Source organism: Macaca nemestrina, chromosome 10 (assembly GCF_043159975.1).
Source record: "Macaca nemestrina isolate mMacNem1 chromosome 10, mMacNem.hap1, whole genome shotgun sequence".
NCBI lineage: Eukaryota > Metazoa > Chordata > Mammalia > Primates > Cercopithecidae > Macaca > Macaca nemestrina.
Genome location: NC_092134.1, coordinates 136401363 through 136412146, shown reverse-complemented (window position 1 = coordinate 136412146; position 10784 = coordinate 136401363). Strand labels below are relative to the sequence as shown.

The 10784-nt window shown below is 50.1% G+C and overlaps 1 protein-coding gene across 2 annotated transcripts in view; it reads left to right on the top strand.

Moving 5' to 3' along the window:
- Positions 1–9845: 9845 nt before the first annotated feature.
- Positions 9846–10784, top strand: part of CD4 (CD4 molecule) — a 33305-nt gene continuing 32366 nt past the window's right edge. Inside the window, exon 1 of one of the 2 annotated variants that reach the window (XM_011745628.2) lies at positions 9846–10000. The gene's annotated coding sequence lies outside the window, so the exon portion shown is untranslated. The remainder of the gene's footprint in view (positions 10001–10784) is intronic. The other variant, XM_011745629.3, reaches the window with a different exon arrangement.

Genomic DNA, 10784 nt, shown 5'->3' with positions numbered 1-10784 from the left:
CCCTTGCCTCCGCAGCTCTCTCCTCCGTCCTTCCACCCACCTTCCACCCACAGTGCGCTGGCTGCCCTGGTTTCCTTGATATTTTTGTCCTTTGGGTCCACCCCACCCCACACTCAGCTGCACTACAGCACTTGTCCTTGGCCCTCCGGCTGCAGCAGATGAGCACATATGCTCGCGCGCACGTGCACACACGCATGCACACACACACGCGCGCACACACACACACACACGCACACACGCGCGCGGAGGACTGCCTTGTCAAGTCTTCCAGGAGATCTGGTCTGGAAACCTCTCTGGGCAGCAGGCTGGGGCTCCTACCTCTGCCCCACCCCCCACGTTCCTCAGCCCTTGGCGGCTTTTCAGGTCCCAGGCATGAGAACACACTGCCACCCAGTGGTCAGTGTTTGTCACACCCCAACGGCGGTCACTGGACCGGCTGCGGCAGGCCTGAGGAGTTGAACAGTGCAGTGGACAAGGCGGAGCACAGATTGCTGCGAATGCAGGCACTGCCTTTGTATTGTGTACGCTCTATGTGCAGCATATGAGTGTGCGCCCAGTGACTGTCACATGTCCTATGCACCCTTCAGGAGAGGGACTGAACAATGCATGTCTCAGGAGATACAGCCCTGGCTGACCCTGGCAAGGGTGTAATCTATGTCTGACAAAGGGGAAGGCTGTGAACAAAGGCCTATGCGTGGAGCAAAACAGCCAGCTACGGCTGCGGGAATCAGGAGCCCCGGCTTCTCATTCCAGCTTTGTTGATGTGACTGTAGTGAATCTCCCTGAGCCTCAGTTTCCTCACCTATTAAATGGGATAATGATAATAACCCACCAGAATGGGTTGTTGTGAATATTGGATAATAAAGGGCTTTGGAAACTGTGAAGTGCTCTGCATGTGTGGAGTACTTGTCTGATTATCCATTAGTGAAGGAGAAAGCAGGCCTGCTCTGGTCATGCTACGAATGATGTTGAAGACCCCAAGTCGGCCTGCGCCCTACTCTGTCTGTCTCTCTTGGAGCATTCACCTGGGCCATGCCGATGGTCCTCTCAGCAGAGCACACCGGCCTCAGCACATGGCACCCTCCAGTCTGGAATGGGACAGAGGCTTCTGCCTGCGAGTGGGTGTGGGCCCTGCACTTTGGCCACAGATAGCTCTGTCAGGGGACTTTAACCCCATACAGGAGAACAAAATATTGAAAGTGAGTGGGTGAGTGGGAGTGAGCCTGCTGGAGCAGGAGGGGCATGGTGGCATGTGTGAGTGGCGCCAACTGGGTCTGTGTGACGTGTGCAAAAAGACACAAAAAGACAGACCTGAGGACATGTCCCTGCAGAGACACCATAGTCACTCATTGGAGACAGAGGATAAAGAGGGTGACACCTTTGTTCTGTGCAGAGCCTTAGGGAGAGGGGGAACCCTCTGAAGCCTGAACAATGAACCATTTACAGCAATCTGAGGTTCTGAGCCTCAGGATGGTGATGACTCTTGCCTTGTCACTGGCAGAGAAACACTGGCACAGGAAGGAGGAAGCTCTGGCCCTGCCAGAGATGATCACACTGCAAAAGGACTTGAAGTCCCTTTAGAAACTTCCAGGCCAGGTGTCATGGCTCATGCCTATAATCCCAGCACTTTGGGAGGCCAAGGCAGAAGGATCGCTTGAGTCCAGGAGTTCAAGATCAGCCTGGGCAGCATAGTGAGACCTCATCTTAAAAAAAAAAAAAAGGGTTAGTTGGGCACACTGGTACGCCCCTGTGGTCCCAGCTATTTAGGAGGCTGAGGTGGGAGGATCACCTAAGCCTGGGAGGTTGAGGCTGCAGTGAGCCATAACTGTGCCACTACACTCCAGCCTGCGTGACAGAGTGAGACCCGTTTCAAAAACATAAAATAAGAAGCCTCCAAAGCCTCCCACCCTTTGTTGCTGCTCAGAGACTCCTCAGCTCTGCCCCAGGACCCTGCTCCCCACAGCCTTAGTGGGAGCCCTGATATTTTAATAGGGCAGGGGTTTCCTGGAAAGTTCTGTGGGTGGCATTTTTCCTTTCTACTAGCTAACATCCTATGCCCTTTGGGTTTATGAGAGTAGTCATCGAAGATTCACTGAGGCCTATGCGGGGACTTCCCCATGCTCTTTCATAAAGGGGACAGGGAGGGGACAGAAGCAGAATGAAGGGCGTCCTTTTTCCTTTACCCCCTAGAGAAGAGCAAAGGGCGGAAGGAAGAGGGGGCATATGGGCTGCATTCTGTGAGTGCTTCTCTGTGGGGTCTCTCCTAAGGGTGACATTCTTGGTCCCACTCCTCTTTCCACAGCCCCCCACTATCAGTCTGGCAGGATAACCTCCAGCCTTTTTCCTGTCCTCCAAAGGCCCCTAGGGAGCTTGGTTAATTCATCTGGCTTCTCCAAGTTGATCTGTCAACTGGTGCTCCAGGCTGTGGTCCTGGAGGGGAAGGAGCATCAGGAGGCCAGGAGCTCAGGGAGCTTCAGTGGGTGGGTGGGAATCAGCTCAGCTCCTTGTTAAGGAGGAAGGGGGTGTGTGTGAGTTACCTATTGGCGTTTAACCAAAAAATTACCCTAAAACGTAGTAATTTAAAATAATAAGCTGGGTGGGTGCCTCACACTGGTAATCCCAACACTTTGGGAGACTGAGGCAGGAGGATTGCTTGAGGCCGGGAGTATGAGACCAGCCTGGGTAACTTAGTGAGATCACACCTCTACTTTTTTTTTTTTTTTTTTTTTTTTTGAGACAGAGTCTCACTCTGTTGCCCAGGTTGGAGTGCAGTGGCTTGATCTCGGCTCACTGCAAACTCCATCTCCCAGGCTCAAGTGATTCTCCTGCCTCAGCCTCCCAAGTAGCTGGGACTATAGGCGCATGGCACCACACCCTGCTAATTTTTGAATTTTTGTATTTTAATTAATAATCAATTAATTATTTTTGAGACAGAGTTTTGCTTTTGTTGCCCAGGCTGGAGTGCAGTGGCACAATCTTGGCTCACTGCAAGCTCCGCCTCCCGTTTTCAAGCAATTCTCCTGCCTCAGTCTCTGTAGTAGCTGGGACTACAGGTGCCCACCACCACGCCTCGCTAACTTTTTGTGTTTTTAGTAGAGACGGGGTTTCACTGTGTTAGCCAGCATGGTCTCGATCTCTGACCTCGTGATCCGCCTGCTTCAGCCTCCCAAAGTGCTGAGATTACAGGCGTGAGCCACCATGCCCGGTCTACAATTTTTTTTCTTTTTGAATTTAAAAATGAGCTGGGCATGGTGGCATGCACCTGTGGTCCTAGTTATTCAGGAGGCTGAGGGAGAGGAATCACTGGAAGGATTTCCAGGCTGTAGTGAGCCATGATTGTGTTATTGCACTCCAGAGTGGGTGACAGGGTGAGATCCTGTCTCTAAAAATAATAATAACGATCACAATACACACTATCTCACACAATGAGGAACTCAGGAGCAGTCTTGCTGAGTAGTTCTGGCACAGGGTCGCTCATGAGGTTGCTGCTGAGGTGTGGGCCAGGCCAGGAGCCATCTGAAGGCTGGGATGGGGCTGGAGGATCTGCCTCCAAGACAGCTCCCTTGGGAGGTTGTGGGCCAGAGGCCTTAGCGCCTCCCTGCATTGGGCGTCTTTATGGGGCCTCTCACAACATGACACAGCAACTGGCTTCCCCCAGAGGGACAGCGTGGACAAGACAAAAGCTACCATGTCTTTTGATCTGGAAAACAACATACCATGATTTCTGCCCTATTCTATTGGTCACAGAGACCAACCTGGTGCAAGCAGGAGGGGGCAATGCAAGGGTGTGAACGGAGGGAGACAGGAGTCACTGGGGGCCATCTTGCAGCCTGGCTGTCAGAGTGGGGAGCAGTGCCTGAAACAGGGATAGGCCAAGAGAGGAGAAGGGACCCCTCTGAGCATCTCCATCCCCAGCTGTCTTCTCTTGTCCACTCTGGAGAAGTTCTGGAAGCCAAGTGAGGTCTAGGGCCCTGGCAAGTCGAGTGTGTGAGGTAGGAGGCCGTACTGTGCACACTCAGCCCTGGAGTCGGGTTTGCCAGCCGTTCCCCTACCCGTGACCTGGTCTTCTCAGCTCCATAGCGCAGAGGAGGAGCCTCTGCAGGCCCAGAAATGTCCTTGCCCACCTCCCCTACCTGGTAGAGATGTTAGGGTTCAGGCCTGAGCCCCTGCTGCTATCCCTCCTTCAAAGGAGGAGATCAAGGAGCTTAGGATCCCCTGCACAGGCCCACCCCAGGGTGGGGTTCTTCCTTTGAAGGGAATGGGTTTGGGGTAGGGTCGGTTCTATCTGTTCTACTCTGTGGCTGACAGTTTCTCCAAGGGGCTGCAGGTGTCAGCTGTCTGAGGCCAGCCTGAGCTCTGAAATGTGCCTACTCAAACTTCCATGGGGTGAGGGAGGCCCAGAACCACCCTCTGAGAGTGGCAACAAGTGGTCCTGCAGCCAGGGGAAATGTGGATGGGGTAGACACGGTGTTGATACTCCTAGACTTTGCTTCCCAGAGAATAATCCCAAAGACCCCTCCCCTGCTCTCCATCCTCAAACCCTGCCCCCAGCCCCCTTTGCAGAGGGCGTCAGTGCCACCAAACATACTTCTGGTAAGGAGGCCACCGCAGAGTTGCACCTGGGACTTTCAACTTTCCTACAACCCTGGCTGCCCTAGGTCTCTCAGATCATCTAGTCTCCAGCACTCTGTCTGTAGCCTCTGACACCAGCTTCTCTCTCCTCCCCATCACTTCTTCCCCTGGCTTGGTCTCCTCCTGTTCTACAGCCTAGAGACACAGGATATACGCAGCAAAAATAGCCTCTGGAACTCCCACTGTCCCATGCTTTCAGACATGTGGTGGGGGCAGATAGCTTGACTTCCATTTCTTCTTCTGTAAAGTGAGGATAGTAACAGTAACACCTACCAAAAAGGTCTGGCGTGTGCAAACGAACGTGAGAGTGCTCGGAACATGGAAAACCATTCTATAGATGTGAGGATCATGGTGCTGCTGAGCCTCAGAAGCTCCAGATGAGGCGGTGGGCCTCACAACCCACTCCATTGCTATGGGAGAAGACTTCTCTTAGCTGCCATCCTGGCCTTTCTTCTTCTTTTTTTATTTTTAATTTTTTTTTAGAGGTAGGGTCTCATTATGTTGCCCAGGCTGGTGTGCAGTGGCTATTTACAGGCACAATCCCACTACTGATTAGCATGGGAATTGTGACCTGCTGTGTTTCCAACCTGGGCTGGCTCACCCCTCCTCAGGCAATCTGGTGGTTCCCCACTCCCGGGAGGTCACCATGCTGAAGCTGAACTTAGTGCAGACACCTGATCCGTGCAGTGCCCTACAGCCCAGAACTCCTGGGCTCAAGGCATCCTCTTGCTTCAGCCTCCTCAGTAGCTGGGACTACAGGCACTTGGTACCGCGCCCCACCTGGACCTTCTTTTTTTGTTTTGTTTTCGTTTTTGTTTTTGTATTTTTAGTAGAGACGGGGTTTTACCGTGTTAGCCAGGATGGTCTTGATCTCTTGACCTCATGATCTGCCCACCTTGGCCTCCCAAAGTGCTGGGATTACAGGTGTGAACCACTACGCCCGGTCCTGAACCTTCTTAATGCAGAGGAGAGGCAGTGCAATGAGAGGAACCACCCAGAGATTGGGGTCCAAGTGGGTGAATTCAAATCCCGGTCCACCAGCTATGGTTATCAGCTCTGTGACCTTTGACAACTGAAACTCCTCGGCTAGGCGCAGTGTGACTCATGCCTGTAATCCCAGCACTTTGGGAGGCAGAGGTGGGCGAATCACTTGAGGTCAGGAGTTCGAGACCAGTCTGACCAACATGGTGAAACCCTGTCTGTACTAAAAATACAAAAATCAGCCAGGCGTGGTGTTGCACACCTGTAATCCCAGATACGCGGGAGGCTGAGGCAGGAGAATCGCTTGAACCCCGGAGGCACAGGTTGCAATGAGCCGAGATCACACCACTGCACTCCAGCCTGGGCTACAGAGCAAGACTGTTTTCAAAAAAGAAAGAAAGAAAGGAAGGAGGGAAGGGAAGGGAAGGGGAGGGGAGGGGAGGGGAGGGAAGGGGAGGGGAGGGAAGAAGGAAGAAAGAAAATTATCCAATAGCGAGGGGTTGCAGGGAGCAAGAATGAGGAGTCAGCATTTAATGGGTACAGAGTTGCAGTGGGGGAAGATGGAAAATTTCTAGATGGTTGCACAACCATGTGAGTATACTCAGTCCCACAGAGCAGTACATTTAAAAATGCTTAAAATGGCCAGGCATGGTGGCTCACATCTGTAATCCCAGCACTTTGGGAGGCCAAGGCAGGCAGATCACTTGAGGTCAGGAGTTTGAGACCAGCCTGCCCAACATGGTGAAACCCTGTCTCTACTAAAAACACAAAAATTAGCCGGGTGTGGTGGCGGGCACCTGTAGTCCCAGCTACTCGGGAGGCTGAGGCAGGAGAATCGCTTGAACCCAGGAGGCAGAGGTTGCAGTGAGCCCAGATCGCGCCATTGCAGTACAGCCTGGGTGATGGAATGAGACTCTGTCTCAGAAAAAAAAAAAAAAAAGCTTAAAATGGAAAATTTTATGTTGCATGTATTTTACCACAATAAATTTAATATCAATAAAATATAATATATCAGGAAAATATTAAACAAGTATTAAGGGTCTTCCAGGGTCAAGGCATCTGTGAGGGTGCTGGGAGTGTAGTGCTAACTAAGACAGACATGGTCACCACTCTGGCCTATGAGCTAGACACTAAGCAGCGAATGACTTCATCGCAACTGGAAAATCAGGGAGAAGCACAGGGGAGTGGGAGATCTCATCACAAGGAAAACTGATTTCAACTGAGGAACCTGAGTAGCCTCTGTGACTCTGGGGAGGAAGTTCTGTGCAGGAGGATGATAGAGCAACAAAATATAAACAGCCCCAATCCTGGCCCTGGAGGACGGCGTGCTGCTCCCTCACCTCTGCACCACCCACCTCCACACTTCCTAGATGTGAAAAATAACTTCAATCTTGTTGAAGCCTCTATTATTTTGGGTTTTCTTTTGCTTGTAGCAGAACCCAATGCTTACCGATAGACAATTCTCCCAGTTGAAAGAAGGTTCTTTCATGATAAGATCTCCCAGCACCTTGTGCTTTTTCCTTTGTAGCACTTGTCGAATTGTCATGAAGTTGTTCATTGTTTAGTGTCTATGTCATAAGCTGGAGTGGTGACTATATCTGTCTTATTCAGCATCACATCCCCAGCACCTAGCAGAGTGCCTTGGGCTGGTACACGCTTAACTACACACAAGAATGAATGGAGCAGGGCTCAAAACATAGGCATCGACTCAAAAGTCAATGCCTATGAGAGCCTGCCAGGTAATGTAAATGAGAAAAGCAGACTGGCTGTGAACAATAGGGAGGGTGGCTGTGAACAATAGGGAGGGTGTTTGCTTTTCAGTCTGAAGGAAGAAGGCCTGAGGAGGATACATTTTCCCCACTTTGTGGAGCAACTCTGAGGTTGCACCTGATACTTTCACTATCATCCATTAACCAAAATTGAGTCACTTGGACACATCCAGCTGTGAGGGAGTCTGGGAAGTATATTTTAAATCTGGGTAGCTAAGAGCTCAGCTAAAAATTGAGGGTTCTATTACCAAGAAGAAGGAGAAAATAGACTTTGGGGACAGCTAACGCAATAGCTGAGATCTCAAGAATGAATAAAAATTACCTAGATCAGTGGTTCTCAGAGTTAAGTGTGGCCTGCAGACCTTTGGGAGTCCCTGAGACCCTTTCAGGGAATCTTCAAGGTCAAGCTATTTTCATAAAAAAATGCACGATGTTATTTTCCTTTGTCACTATGTTGACATTGCAATAATGTTGCAAAAGCAATCTGGATAAAACTGCTGCCTTAGCATAAATGAAGGCAGTGGCGCCAAACCATATGATAGTCATTGCATTCTTCACTGCCAGGTACTTACAGTAAAAAAAGAAAAAAAAAAATTAATGCCAGTTTTACTTAAGAATGCCCTTAATGAGGCTGGGCACAGTGGCTCACGCCTGTAATCCCAGCATTTTGGGAGGCCGAGGTGGGCAGATTACCTGAGGTCAGGAATTCAAGACCAGTCTGGCCAACATAGTGAAACCCTGTCTCTACAAAAATACAAAAATTAGCCAGGCACATTGGCAGGTGCCTGTAATCCCAGTTACTCGGGAGGCCGAGGTGGGAGAATGACTTGAATCCAGGAGGCGGAGGTTGTAGTGAGCTGAGATCATGCCACTGCACTTCAGCCTGGGTGACAAAGCAAGACTCCGTCTCAAAAAAAAAAAAAAAAAAGAGATCGAGACCATCCTGGGCAACATGGTGAAACCCTGTCTCTACTAAAAATACAAAAATTAGCTGGGTGTGGTGGCGTGTGCCTGTAGCCCCAGCTACTTAGGAGGCCAAGACAGGAGAATTGCTCGAACCTGGGAGACAGAGGTTGCAGTGAGCCAAGATCATGCCACTGCACTCCGGCCTGAGCAACAGAGTGAGACTCCCTCTCAAAAAAAAAAAAAAAAAAAAAAAAAGCCTTTAATGAAGCAGTAAATACTAATTTTATTAAATCTCAACCCTTGAGTACGGTGTGTCATGAAATGAGAAGCAGCACACAGTACTATATGCTACGGATGAAGTACAATGCTGTCAAATAGGGGTACTTGCGTTAATTGCTGCAGTCACAAGCTGAACTAGCCACTTGTTTTCTTTTCTTTTCTTTTCTTCTTTTCGAGACAGGTTCTCTCTGTCACTCAAGCTGGAGTGCAGTGGCGCAATCACGGTTCACTGCAGCCTCAACTTCCCGGGCTCAAGAGATCCTCCCACCTTGGCCTCCCAAAATGCTGGGATTATAGGCATGAGCCACCATGCCCAGCCCCATTTTTTTCAGACTGGAAAACGCACACTCACATGTGCATCTTTAAATGATCATTTGGGCTGTGGTATAAGAATGGCAACCAGTGAGGAGGCAGGAGCTGTCTTCCAGGCAAGGGACGATATTGGCATCTTAGGTTGGAATGGTGGCAGTAGTGGTAGTGCAGAGTGACCTGGGTAGATTTTGGAGCCATTTAGAAGGTAACATCCACGGGAATTGGAAAATGAATACATGGGAGAAGTTGGGTGAAGGAGGTGTCAAAGATCACACCCAATTTATTTTGCTTGGGCAAGTTGGTGGATGGTGAGCCCCTTACTGAGTGAGAAGCCTGGAGAAGCAGGTTTGGAGGGTGGTAGTACGCAGGTGGTATGCTTAGTTGGGGATGTGTTGAGTTTGCTATGTCTGGTGAGCTTCCCATTGGAGATGTCCAATGGGCAGACGGATACTCACATTGGGAGCTCATGGGAGATATGGGCTAGAGGAAAGCACCTGAGGCCTGGCCAGAGATGCCTAGAGGAACAGAGCCTGGTTAACAGTCACTCCTGGTGTCTCAGATATTCTTTGCTCAGCCCACGTCCTCTCTTCCACACTGGGCCATCTATAAAGCCTCCACAGATACCCCTGGAGGCACCCACTGGACACAGGCCCTCAGGGCCCCGGAGCAAGGAGCTATTTGTGGGCTTGCCACTGCTGTCACCATATGCTGCCAACTGCCTCCCACTTCTTCTTTCCCCACAGTCTGGTCAGACATGGCAGTATCACTGATGGAATCTTTCTTGCCATCTTTTTCTTGCCGCTTAACAGTGGCAGTGACACTTTGGCTCCTGCCTGATTCTGGTTAACTTTTTCCCTTGACTTTGGCATTTTCACTTTGACATGTTCCCTGAGAGCCAGGGGGGTGGGGACCCCAGCCCCAGATGGTGACGTTGGGGGCCGGCCCAGGCCTAGGGTGTGGAGGAGCCTCGCCATCGGGCTTCCTGTCTCTCTTCATTTAAGCACGACTCTGCAGAAGGAACAAAGCACCCTCCCCACTGGGCTCCTGGTTGCAAAGCTCCAAGTCCTCACACAGATACACTTGTTTGAGAAGCAGCGGGCAAGAAAGACGCAAGCCCAGAGGTAAGACGGTCAGACTCGGCTTCTTTCCCCGGAGCTGAGAGGGAGGAGAACGTGGGGCAGATGCACAGGAATATGCTCTGCCCAGTTGTCTGCCCACAGCTCTGGCCACTTTCTCTTGCATTTCTCTTGGAACCGGTCATGGGCAGTGTTCTCCCACTGGAACTGTGAGCTTCCAGAGGTCAGGGACTGTGCCAGACTCCTCTCTGCAGCCCCAGCGTGCACAGCTCAGTGTTCAGAGCGGTGGGTGCTCCTCAGAGGAGTATTGACCTAAAGGGCAAGATCAGAGAGGGAGTGAGGACTGGAGACTATCCCAGGCTGGGAAAGGCATGGAAGGCAACTAGTTGTGGGCAGTGGAGGAGAGAAGACTGGAAGAGGGGAAGAGGAGAGAAAAAGAGTGAAGGAGGGGAGGGAAAAAATTAGAAAAATAAATATAAAGTGAGAGGAGACCTATAAAAAAGAAATGATGAGGAAAAACGATAAAAGCAAGAAAAAGAGCAAAAGAAGTGGAATCTAGTCTAGAGAAAATTCTTGCAAAATCAATTTTCCTAATACACAACCTCCAAAAATTGACACCAAATATCATACTTGCAGCATTTCATAAGTCACATGATCTATGTAATAGTCTCTTTTAACTACCTTTTGTGTTTATGTGTGTATTTTTTAATTTTTGTCTACCTTTTTGCTCTTTTAAGATTTTTGAACAATGTCTAAACGCACTTCTACTTTTTAAATGATTTAAATGATTTTTAAATGAAATAGGAAATGAAATAGGAAATGATTCGTG